A 13,197-nucleotide genomic window follows, 5' to 3' on the forward strand; every position below is an offset into this window, starting at 1 on the left:
CTGAAAAGCCTATTTAAGTCTTTGTACTATATTTACAAAGTATTGCATTTCTCTGCAACAATCCTGTAAGTCAAAAAAAAGTGCATATACAATTTCAATTCAAACTGTTTACCAACTGCATTACTACTGTAAAGTATTTATTACTTACCTGTGCCAGGCTTGCTTGGTTCTAGAAAATAAACTAGCTAAAAGAATATTTTCATACAAAAACAATTGGTCTGAAGTTCAGTCTTTGAGTGTGTGAATTCATTTGCTGACTGAGTGTGTACAACAAATGCTTAACACTGTCCTCTGCTACTGTCTTACTGCTCGACCACACTACCACAAATAGAGAATGATGTGCTATCTAACTTAACCTCTGCCTACCTTTGGGGTTCCACTGGACTCTGTGTACACTATACCTCACTTTGGCATAGTATATACAGAGCCCGCTTCCTACAATACTCCAACTACAGAAATATATGCATGATGTAGTGTACTGGCCTGCTCAAGTAAGCACAGCAGACTTCCTGTCACGTCTTCCCTGAAGAGTGACAGAAGAAGAAACAGCATAGGTCAAAGACAGCAAAGAATATGTCCACACCATTGTAAAAAAACTTCAGAAGCCATCCTTTGACTCCCAAAGATCTGACCACAGCCGCTTCAGATGACGAACACCTGGCCATCGCCTAAAATGCAATACAGAAAATTTCAAAATGGCGCTTACTGGAGGTGAAATTTGTTGACCACGTAGTCCGCCTTCTAATTTTGCTTTAAATTCCCATCCCAAGATGGCGCACGTCATAGACGCTAAAGCTATCACGGAATGCTTTGCTTAAGGAACATACCTGGTTCACTATAGGTAAGCTCCGTTCTTTTTTCAACTACCATGACTCTCCTTATGAAGCGTTTTGCGTATTTATTTGACCCCGACTTGATAGATTGTTAATTTTATACTTTTTTACGATTTTTGGTACGATTGGTTTGTTTAACGTGAATAGGTATTTCTTCAGTCAACGCAGTGACGACTGTTTACTTACAGCATCAGCTTTCGCTCAATCCATAGTATAGATAGGTTTGTTTCCCTATTGTTGTTTTTTTACAATTTATTGAGGGTATCTTGCCAATTTCGACTAACTACGGGCTACCGTGAATTTAGATATGCTGACAGATGTCGTGTACTTTTTTCTCTTTTTTTCATAGTCAGACCCGGTCGTTATATTCACTTTTGTCGTGTACCCTACTGAGTTTAGCTTTCATCTTATGTTACAGGTAACATGGCTTACACTTCTCCTGATTACTTCTAATTGACCTACTGAGAGCCAGACAGATACGTTCATGTCAATAAGAATTTACCATTATATTAGGTATGTTTTCGTAATTTGTATATATTCAGTGTATTTTTTGTGCTACACGTTCATTAATTTTCACTATTATCTCATTTGACCTACTTATTATAGCTAGTGTGTTTCCTTTTGTGATTACAGATGTTGCGTATATATACTTTTATATTTGCGCTTTCTTAATTTTGAGATTTGATGTACCTTAGGTAAGTGAACTTATCACTAGTAGTTTAGGCTTAAACTGCATGATCCTTTACGCTCTTTGTCAGATAGGGTTTGTATACTAGCTTTCCCCACTTTATACTTGGTTACGGCTTGTAACTTGTAGTGTACACGTTCTTACTTTGTATCTTTAAGGACCATTGAGACCAATATTTTTTGGTAGTTTTACACGTGTGTTGTGGGGTTTCACTTTGGCTTGCCCGGTGTAGTCCCTCTTTCTTCTCTTTAGAATACCAGGCACTTTTCACGCTTATTTCGGTGACATTTACTAATTATTTTCTCTTCCTTATCTACGACTGTTTATTCTCATTTAACTAATCAATAACTAATTTAGAGGTCTTCTCACCATCTTCCTAGATGACTGTGATTTATTATTGTTAACATTATCATTGTGAATCCGTGTATCCTTTGGAATTTAATTGCAAATTTAGTTATCTTTTTGCCTCTAGCCCTGATGAAGTCCATGACTTATTATAGTCGGGACGAAACACGTGTTGGCTTGGCCTGAGGGCACGCAATGAAGACTGCACTTTGGAATAAAGACAAGATATGAACATTTTTAATTGACAAAGGACTACTTTATTAATCAATATTTGGATTTTTGATTTGTCCTTTACCTAAGAACCACATTGCTCGGTTTTCAATGTTTGTTCAGAAAAATAACGTGCAGTTCATTCTACAGAGACAATCGCACCATAACACAGAAGCTACGAAAAGACTACAGGCTCTTGGTAATGTCCGTGAAGCGCTGTCGAACATGGAGGAAGGTCTGTTATCAAGAGAATACCTCATTGTCATTCCCCTTCCACTGATTCCTTGAGTATTAAAACTGGTTCATTCAGGACATCAATGGATCTTTAAAATGAGAAATGTGATTGAGGCAAAAGGTATAGTTTCCCTATTTGGATCAGCAAGTTAATTTAATAGCAAGCTGTCTTTAGTGTAAGGTAGCTTGACCTACAGTGCATTCCATGCCAATCATCTCAGAGAGCATACCTCCTCTGCCAAGGCCATGCCACAGTGTAGACTTTTCAATCCTGCCAGGTGATCACCGCCTGCTTGTATTAGTAGACGAGGATAGTAATGTGTGGTATCTTGAGACAGAGAAGTAGCAAGTAGAATGTGGTGAGGTAAGGTAAAGGTAGAATGTGGAACATACCAGAATTTAGAAGACGATAGTGGTCAGTAAAGTGTGTCTCTGGAGATATAAGGATGATACTGTGGATGGGACTTTATTCTGAAATAAATAAGACAATAATTTCACGTATATAATGGCCCGCAATGTCACTGTTATGAAATTGCTTCCGAACTCTGTTGACTCGAAATCAACCACTGGAAAAATACTCCCAGAAGGCCACAAGTTATGTGGAAGTAGGGAGGTCTATTCAAAGTCTTAACAAAGTCCTGAATATTTCTGAGTTTAGAGGGACAATAATGACTGGGTGATTTATAAGTTCCTAAGAGAATAGAGAATTACTTTGCTTGCTTCCACAAAGAATGTACCCACACTGATGTTGTTCAGTCTTAGACTGAATGACTCATTTTACACTCATGCAGAATCCCAATATATCACTGGATCAATCTATTGCAAAGCGATGCAAAGACAAGAATGGTTGCATGAGCAAGAAAGGAAAGCAAAAGAAAGTGACATCTTGCCTGGAGACCGTATTATCCTATGAGATGTGTGAATTCCAATTATGGATCGCTGTTTCTAGAAAAGAAACCATGGTGTCAGAAAACCTGAATTATACGAGAATACCAAGAAATGAGTCCTATGTTATTCTAAAACGTTTGTTGGAAAGGAGCGTAGTGGTGATCGAGGATAGTAGGTGGGAAGACAGGGGGACGGAAAGGGGAGGAGTGTTCAGTTCCATTTGTTTATTTCAGAGCAGGGGCAGGGGAGGAAATACATGTTGCTTCAAACACTAGTGGGTCCATCAGGGAGAAAAGGCGCACATGTCTGCAGGAATATTTCAGTTTGGTCTTGTTGATTATAAATAACGCATTCGTTGGAGGCCGTTTGCAACATGGCCACTAGCCATGATTCCTGTGATGGAGGCACATGTGATCTCCAGGATACATATCAAGCTCCATCCAGTAATTACAGGGGGGAGGGGGCACAGGGATCTGGGGTAAAAGTCAAATGCCAGGTGGATTGGAAATGCTGACTTTCTAGCTGCGGTACTACCCCAACAGGGAGGATGCAGTGATAGGGGTTTTTGCCTGGGGTACGATGGTCCTTGAGGGCGGCAGTGGGCAGACAATCAGAAGTCAGTCAGGAAACACCCACACATTGCATGGGAGAAATCACAGAAAGAGGTGTGGGAGGGTAGGATGGCGGGTCCGTTTGATGAATGGCCTATGGAGAATCTGATTGTATCCCCAATAGGAGTGATCCCAATGAAGGAACTGAGCCAGTTCTGGTTGATTTAGCAACTGTCTTGGCTGGAAGGGCAATCCGTGAATGATTTTATTAGTGAGAAATTGGCTTTGGTGTCATATTTGTCACTGGATGTGGCAAATCCACTGGTGAAGCAATAGGGGGTAGGTGCACAAATGGCGAAATGAGATGTAAAATTGTCTTTCCGAATGTTACCAGTACCCCCATCAGACTTTCAGTTGCTGAGTATTCAGTTTGGAGGACATTGGCATGTGGACAAGGCCCTCCCAGTGGAATGTTGTATTTCATGCGCTCTGTTTGAGCCGTTTAACTTCTTCATGCAATGGTTATTTAAGTGGTGTATTAGACACGGGTGGGTGACCCACTACCTAGATGATTTTTTTTTGTCACAGACTCTGGCTCTGCAGACTGTCAGTGTTTCCCGGCAAGTTTTCAATAGCTCATAGAGGATGTTGGGGTTCCATAGGCTCCTGAAAGCTACTTTTGGGACATCTCAATTTTGCATGCAGGGTGGTATGAGCGGGCAGAACCTTCTGCAAGGGACTTGGTTTTGCACTCTCGGGGCTATCCTTATAGCACCATCATGTGCGCCTGTAAGCTTGGGTGAGGGTGGATTTGCGAGTGCGGCACTTCTTTTTGTATTCGTTCAATGACATCCCCCTTGAGTGGGACATCCAGATCTATGTAGATGCATCAGGGGGAATTGAATTTGGATTGTACTGGTAGGGGCGGTGGTTCACGGAGAAATGGCCGGAAAATTTGAAACACAGGGGTGCAGCATTGCTTTCCTTGAGTTGTTTCCATTGGTGGTAGCAGTCACTCTGTGGGGGGATTTGCTAGAGGGTACTTTTTTCGCATTGACATTGTGGTGCAAGTGGTAAATGGACAGTTAGCAAGGGTCATGCAGTGGTTGAAGTTACTGCAGGTTTTTGTGTTTTGCGTGCTTGCAGCATGATATTCTCTTTAAGACAAAACATGTGCCAGGTGTGGACAAGCACATCACAGATGCTTTGTCTCGTTCACCGTGGGAGAGGTTCCATGGACTGGCCATGGAAGTGAACAGGGTCAGGACGCACATGCCACCGGAGTTATGGACAGTAGGAGACAGAGGATGTTCTAGCTGGTGGTAGGGTCACTGGCTTGGTCCACACGGAAGCCTTTATGTCCAGTCTTGGGATTGATTTTTTAGTACAAGGGCTTGTAGGAGATGTAGGGAGTGGGAAAGAATTGAAGATGAGGAGCAGTTTATTTTGTTTTTGATGGAGAAAGGCCTTTCTCGAGTCACGATCCCAGGTAGGTTGGCATGCATCACTTTATTGGGAAAGATGTTCTGGGGGTACGCTCCATCGGCGGGGGAATTGGTCAAGTGTATGTTGGATGTTTGGGCTAGGGAGCAGGGGTGTGCGGGGCAAAATAGAAAGCCTCTTACGTGGTAGGTGTTTTTCACAGTGATGGTAATTTTGCCAGCGCTTTGCTCTTGGGCACATGAAGCCATTTTGTTTTCCACTTTGATGATGTGGATGTTTTTTGGAGCCCTCAGGGTGTCAGAATTGTTGGGGGTTGGGGTAGTGGAGGTTGATATGGGGAGAAGTTGATTTTCAAGCATCGGAAGTTCAAAATCAGATCAGAGGCCAAGAGGAATGACAGTTCTCCTGCTAGTGTACCCACTAGAGTGCTTTTGCCCAGTAGCATGGGGTAAGAAACTGTGTGGGCAACGGGTTACTCCTACGGGTGAGGTTTTCAGGCATTTCCAAGGTGACCGGTTGACGGCATTTCAGCTGTTGGCAATTCTGAGGAAAGCACTTGCCAGACTGGGATTGGTAGATACAGATTACAGCACCCACTCTTTTTGAATCAGGCGGCCATGGAGGCAGGCATGAATGGTTGGTCCATTGAGCAAATCGTGGGTCTGGGTAGATGGTCTTCTGATTGTTTCCAGCAGTATGTCAGGGTGAAAGGGGGGGGCAGTGTTGAGTATGCAGTTTCCTATATGTTCCCTTACTGATTTTTTTCTTTTCAGGTTCAGTTCCGGGCCCGAAGGCTGCCGGCTTTGTAGTTTGAATAGCTGGAAATTTGTTTCTGAAATGGGCTGACAGGAAGCTGGGACAAGTTCCTGGGGACGTAAACTGGGTTTTGACTCCACGACTCTTTCGATGACTTGGCATGGGAAAGGGAGTATGAGGTGTAGAGAGCTCCTGCCTACCTTGAATAGGCTGTTACAGGGGAAAGATTGTCCGGATTTTCTTCATCTACATGTGAATATACCTCTTTACTACACATGCGATACATCACATGCCATTACAACTCGGTTGTTACAACGACCGTGTTGTTACATCACAAACCATTACATCGTAAGTCGTTACAACGACTTGCTGTAGGGGGTGCGCTGGACTTGGGAATAGTATAATTTACTATTCCTACTCCAGTTTGTGCAACAGCAGGGAAGGTGTTGGATTGTAAATCCAACACCTTCTGCCTCTTACAGCAAGCCATTGTAACGACTTGCGATGTAATGATTCGTGATGTAACAACACGGTTGTTGTAAAGACCGCGTTGTAATGGCATGTGATGTATCGCATGCGATCTAAACGCTGTTTCCCACTACATGTGGGTGAAAATGATATGGCTGTGGAGAAAGGTCAGTCTTTATTGTGAGCTATAAAGAAGGACCTGAAGGAGATCAAAACCCAGTGGTCAGGTTATTTTGTTGCATAGACTGAGTTTATTCCTCTGAGAAATTGGAGAGGTGCCAGCAAGCCAGCAGCAACAGACAAGGTGAATAGAAAAATAAACGGAGATGCAACATTTTTGCAGGAACGAGGGACTAGGTCGAGTAGAACACTCTGATCTTAATTATGATGCAGTGGAGTTCTTTAGAGGAGACTTGGGCTACATCTTTTAACAGATGTAGCCCAATGAAACACAGTCATCTAGACTGAGCCAAATTCCCCCAATATCCCGAGGGACAGACCTCCCTATGGTCGGCTGGCCCCCAAAACCCTAGTTATGGGTATTGCAAAAGTTATTCCCACCTGCCCATCCCTCAGATCAGGGTTTCAGGTTAGAGAGAGGAGGTCTTTTGCTGTACGGTTGGCAGTGTTACGCAGGACAGGTGCGCAGGGGCTGAGGGTTATGTATGGTTGTCACTTTGAGACAGGTTCAGGGCATTGCCGGATGGCCCTCGAGTTTGCAGGGCTTTAGATAAGGTTATTGTTGTTGCCATAGGCGATTCAGGCTAAAAGGTAGGGTGTGAATAAGCTCACATCGAAACAAGGGAGGAACTGAAAGGTTACTTCATAGGACGTTCAGTTTAGTATGCGTTAATGGATTCACTGTTAAATGGGAGGGGAAGTTAAAAGCGTTACTATCTCAGGAGTGCAGTAGGTCATGATGTAGTAGCTGGGTACTTTATATGAGGACTATGGACCTTAGATGATGTAGTGTCGCGGTCTAGTTGACGCGCACTACGTCGTCACACAAATGTGTAGGGCAGCCATGTTGGACACAACTGCGCATGCGCGAACGGAGCTCACTGCCCGGTGCTCTCTCGTTGTAGAGAATTGTAATTAAATAAATACAAGTGACAACTCCTGCTTGCCTCCTGGGTATCATTGAACAGCAAGAGCAACATTACAGTGGTGACGAGGGTGGGATACCCGACCCCTGGAAGACACACCCATTGAAGAAGAGATCCAACCAGTAGAGAGAGCAAGAGAACAGGAGAAGATGACAAGACAAGCCTACCCACACCAGTAAGTGCACCCAGAAGGCCATACGGTGGGACATCAAGGACACCAACGAGAGAGCGCGGCAGCGACAGAAGCAAGAGAGAACACAAAAAATAAATAATAATAATAAAGGTGCGGGACACTCAGATAGACGCGCAACATAGTAAGCTGGGGAGGAGGAACCAGCACACGTGGAATCCCCAGTGTCGAGTCAATACACAGTTGAGGCCCTGGCGGAACCAGGAAGGAATAGCGCAGAGGGCACGGAAGAGACCCGAGCGACCCGAGGAGGAGACGAAGGGGCGGAAGCACCAGGCAGTCCTAGGAACCAGGCAGAACAACACAGAGGTCGTGCCGAAATGTGCGCACAGGCATCATCACTCACGACACTAATCCCGTTCTTGCCAAGGCCTGGAGAGCCTCAAATGAAATGGGAGGACTGGAGAGAGTATTTAAAAAATTACCTCGAAGCACTGGAGGATGAGAATGGAGAGGCGTTTTCCAGCAGTAGGAGGAAGAGGATAATCTTACACAATCTGGGACCAGAAGGCATACGAGTGTTTCAAAACTTAGTACCTGCCACCCGGCCGCCAACAGATGATGATGTGTTCAAACACGCCATCGAAGACTTGGATACCCACTATCGCCCCGCAGTGTGCACGTCCATTGACCGCTACAACTTTCAGCAAAGAAAACAGGAAACAGGGGAAACGATAGATGACTATGTTGCAGCGCTAAGGAAACTAGCGATAACGTGTAATTTTGGGGTACTGCACGACGAATTTATAAATGACCAAATAGTAATGCATACCACGAACAAAACTGTGCAAGACAAACTGTGGGCGAACGGAGATGCTACACTGAAAGATGTGATAGCCATGGTAAAGAGGGCCGAACTGTCAAAGCGATGCGCAGAAGCGGCGAAGAGAGAACAGGTCCAGAGACCGATGATAAATAGAGTAGAAGACGCCGACCAATACGGAAAAGGCAAAACCGCGCCGGGAGAGAACAAAGGAATGAACAAATGGAAAGGGAAACAAGGACAGACAGGGAAAGCGGACAAGGAAGGTACGTCAAGGTGCTACAGGTGTGGAAGTCAGAACCATGCGGCCCAAGACAAACGATGTCCTGCTTTCAGAGCAAAGTGCATGTTTTGTGGCCTGATGGGCCACTACGAGAAGGTCTGCCGAAGGAAGTGGAAGCAGCGCACAGTGAAGTACGTGGTGCAGGAACAAGACCAGGGTGAAGAGGAACCAGAGGAAGAAGACAACGTACTCTGCGTGGATGGCCAAGTGTTAGGTATTGACTGTAGACGTTCACGCAAACCCCAGTGTGACATACTAATTGGAGGAGTAGGAATCACGATAGTGGCGGACTCTGGGTCCCCATACACTATCATCCAAAAGTCCGTGTGGGAAGAGAAATTTGAGCCTGTCTTAGGCCCGCAGTTGGAACCTCCCGACATACGACCAGTTACATACACTGGGGAACCCATTCCTATGGTAGGGTTCCGGAGACTACCCTTCAAATTCAAAGAACGCAGCGCTCAATGCAAATTGTACGTCGCAGAGAAAGGACACCCGGTTCTAGGATGGACGGACCAAGGAGAATTAGGAATGCAACTGAACCCGGGAGGAGACACACAGGTGTTAATGAAATCAGATGGCAGATGGTCTAAGGCAGATGGAATGAGAAGCGAATATCAGAAAATATTTGGAGAGAGGATAGGGAAGCTGGAAAGATTCACTCACAAAATCGAGCTCAAAGAGAATGCCCAGCCCGTGGCACACAAAGTGAGACACATACCGCTCGCGGTGAGGGAGGCGGTGCAACGAGAACTACACAGACTCCAGGAAGAAGGAATCATCGAACCCATTGACAGTGCAGAATGGCTGGCACCATTAGTGGTGGCAATGAAACCAACGGGCAAGGTGCACCTATGTGTGGACCTCAGAGAACTAAATAAGTGCATCATAGTGGAGAAGTTTCCGCTCCCACGCATAGAGGAGATGCTGGAACGGACCAAAGGAGTGAAGTGGTTCTCCACCATCGATCTCAAGTCAGTGTATCACCAGGTAGTCCTACACCACACGAGTAGGAAACTGACGTCATTCATTACGCCATTCGGATGCTATCAGTTCTGCCGCATGCCCTTTGGCCTGGCCTCAGCAGCAGCGGTCTTTCAAAAACGAATGGCCCGTCTGTTCAGAGACATAGAGGGAGTACAATACTTCCAAGATGACATCCTAGTGATGGGAAAGGAACGGGAAGACCACGACGAGAAGCTGGGCAGAGTACTGAGGACCCTGGAGAAGAATGGACTAACAGCCGAGTGGGAGAAGTGCCGTTTTGGCATGTCGTCAGTCACCTACCTGGGGCATGAGATCGGAGAACAGGGAATAACACCCAAAAGAGCAAACGTAAAAGCCATCTGCGAGGCTCCTTCACCCACCACTAAGGAAGAGGTGAGATCCTTTTTCGGAATGGCAGAATATTACAGTAAATTTGTCCAACACTTTGCCACAAAAACGTACCACATGAGACAGCTCACGAGAGAGAAAACGTCATTCAAATGGACGGAAGAGACACAGGAAGAGTTTGACACCGTAAAAAGAGAAATCGGCCAAGCGATCCCTCTACAAGGGTACGATCCACTAGGAAAGTCGATATTGATGACAGACGCGAGCGAAAAAGGACTAGGAGCGGTTCTCATGCAAGAGAGAAACGACGGCACGAAGGAGACGCTAAGCTTTGCATCCCGGGCCCTAACGAATTCAGAACAAAAGTTCAGTGTGATCGAGAAGGAAATGTTGGCTGTGGTATGGGCCATGGGAAAGTATCGCCAGTTCCTGTGGGGCACGAGGTTTCTACTCAAAACGGACCACAAACCATTAGTTAAGGTGTTGACATCAAGTGGGCACGCAAGCGCGACACCCCGCATAGCAAAAATGACACTAAAACTTTTGGAATATCGTTATGATGTAGAGTACATACCGGGATCACGGAACAAGATAGCAGACTATCTCAGCAGGGCTTCAGCCATGGAAAGCGCCAACAACAGCACGGGGGAAGACGACGAAATGGTGGCCCTGGCTGAAGATCCAGAACGGGTAATAAGTAAACAAGAATGGAAGGAAGCATACAAAGCGGACAAGGACTTAGAGGAAATCAAGAGATGCATAGTTCACGGGTGGCCCGACAAGAAACAACAGACGAAACAACTCCGACAATTTTATGAAGTCAAGGAAGAGCTATCGGTGGGAGATGACGGTATGTTTGTGTACCGAGGGGACAGAGTGGTCCCACCAGCGCAATTGATACCTCACCTACTAATATTATTTCACGAAGGTCACCTAGGAATCGTGAAGACTAAAGCGAGAACCAAACAATCGTATTGGTGGCCAGGAATAGACCTACAAGTGGAGAGACACGTAAGGGACTGTGAACAATGCCAAGGAGCCGACAAAATCTTGAAGCCGATGAGACCAGCTCTAGGAAAGTTCACGAACCCCAGTAACCCATGGGAAGAAGTGGCGGTGGACATCCTGGGACCAGTACTAGACAACCAAGGGACTCCGAAGTACATGTGTGTTATAGTGGACAAATACTCAAAGTGGCCAGAGATACACGTTCAAGAGGAGATGGACACGGACACCATACTTCGGTTCCTCACATCGGTTTTCCTTAGAGAAGGTATTCCCAGAGCCATCATTAGTGATAACGGGCCCCAGTTCACCTCAGACAAATGGGTTAAATTTGCGGAGAGAAATGGCATAAAGCTCAAACACACGGCGGTATACCACCCTGCTAGCAACGGACAAGTAGAAAGGTTCAACAGGGTGATAATGGGCTCCATCCAAGCAGCCATATCCATGGGTAAAGACTGGGAAAAGGAACTACAAAGCATGGTATGGGCCTATCGCATCACCCCCACGGGCACAGGGTACAGCCCGTTTCAAATTCTGAGAGGAAGACAGCCCTTCACCAAGGACAATTTAGCATGGAAAGAAAAGACAGTCACGAGCAAGTGGTCTTCAGCAGTAGTGCAACACAACATGGAGAAAGCACAGAGGATCTACACAGAATATTACAACCGCAGGAGAAATGTGAAAAAGACAGCCCTAGAAAAAGGAGAGTGGGTCAGAGTAAAGTTAGCGGTACTCAAAAGGAAGGGCGATAGCAAATACTCACCACCCCTACAAGTGGAAGAAGTTTACGATCGAGAGCTACAATGCTCAGCAACGGACATGTATGGTCCCAAGACCGCATGTCTAAATGCAACAAAATTTTACAGTGGCCTCGTGAAGACAACGAAGGAACATCACAACAGGAGGACATGAGAGAAGTTGTAGATGCCCCACAAGGGGAGGAATGAGACACTGCCGCGGGTAACCTGAACAGCGAGAGGAAGGTACGAGAAGAGCCAACGATGGAGGAACGGCCAAGGGAAGAGAGCGAGAAAGGAGGAAGAGAAAGACCTAGTACTCAAGAAGAAAGAAAGGGGAGCCCAGTCGAAGACAGTGGGCAGGAAGAACGTACGACCCCGGTAAGACGCACCAGAGCAGGCCGAGCGGTGGTGAGACCATCCAAGTTTAAAGACTTTGAACTTGAGTGAACTGTCACAGGGTAGCTGTATAATGGTTTTCATGTTATAATAAAGAGGGGAGATATGTAGTGTTGCGGTCTAGTTGACGCGCACTACGTCGTCATGCAAATGCGTAGGGCGGCCATGTTGGACACAACTGGGCATGCGTGAACTGAATGCGCGATAAGGCGCAAAAGATTAGAGCGAACGGAGCTCTCTGCCCGACGCTCTCTCGTTGTAGAGAATTGTAATTAAATAAATACAAGTGACAACTCCTGCTTGCCTCCTGGGTATCATTGAACAGCAAGAGCAACATTACAGATGTGGGGGGGTAGAAATAGTAGGAGACAAAAGTGTTTAGTTAGGTTTTAATTTTGTAAGGCGGTATGCCTAGTTTAATGTTGTGATGCGCACCTGTTTCAATAAAGCGGCCTTTTTCACACACATTAAACTGTCAGTGGTCTGAGCTGCGTCCCCGTTCACCCACATTTGTAGTTTTGAAATCCCAGTCATTATAACTCTACCGTTTCATTGACGTTTATGGAGCGGGTGAATGTGGTGTACTGGTAACATCAAATAACTTGTCAACAAATGAGTGGTAAAATGATGGTCTGTCGCTCAAACGAAGGTGTTTGTTGACCTTTTAAATATGACAGCTTTTCGCCTGTGACATATGTTTTCTCTACGAGGTGCTGTTTCTTTTTACATTAGCAGACACTGCTTATCCATACCAGTCTACTAACAGATTTGTTTTTACATTTGACAATTGAAGAACAAAGAAAACATTCATTGTTTTCTTCTTTGCCGATGAAGGACAGCGCTTTTTGTCGTAATGAAATAAGGAACGGGACGTGAGATTTGGGAAGTGCAGGCTCCACCCCTGCCATAGGTAGGGTAGTGTCGGAGCCGGACTTTTGTGTTTACTCGTAGGCCGGGGGT

General features: G+C 45.5%; 1 long non-coding RNA gene across 1 annotated transcript in view; it reads left to right on the forward strand.

The window, feature by feature from the left end:
* Positions 1–2,809, forward strand: part of LOC146861839 (uncharacterized) — a 133,558-nt gene extending 130,749 nt beyond the window's left edge. Inside the window, exon 3 of the long non-coding RNA XR_014978066.1 lies at positions 1,994–2,809. This is a non-coding gene — a long non-coding RNA (uncharacterized LOC146861839). The remainder of the gene's footprint in view (positions 1–1,993) is intronic.
* Positions 2,810–13,197: the final 10,388 nt, after the last annotated feature.

The sequence above is a fragment of the Triturus cristatus genome, chromosome 2_2 (assembly GCF_964204655.1).
Source record: "Triturus cristatus chromosome 2_2, aTriCri1.1, whole genome shotgun sequence".
NCBI lineage: Eukaryota > Metazoa > Chordata > Amphibia > Caudata > Salamandridae > Triturus > Triturus cristatus.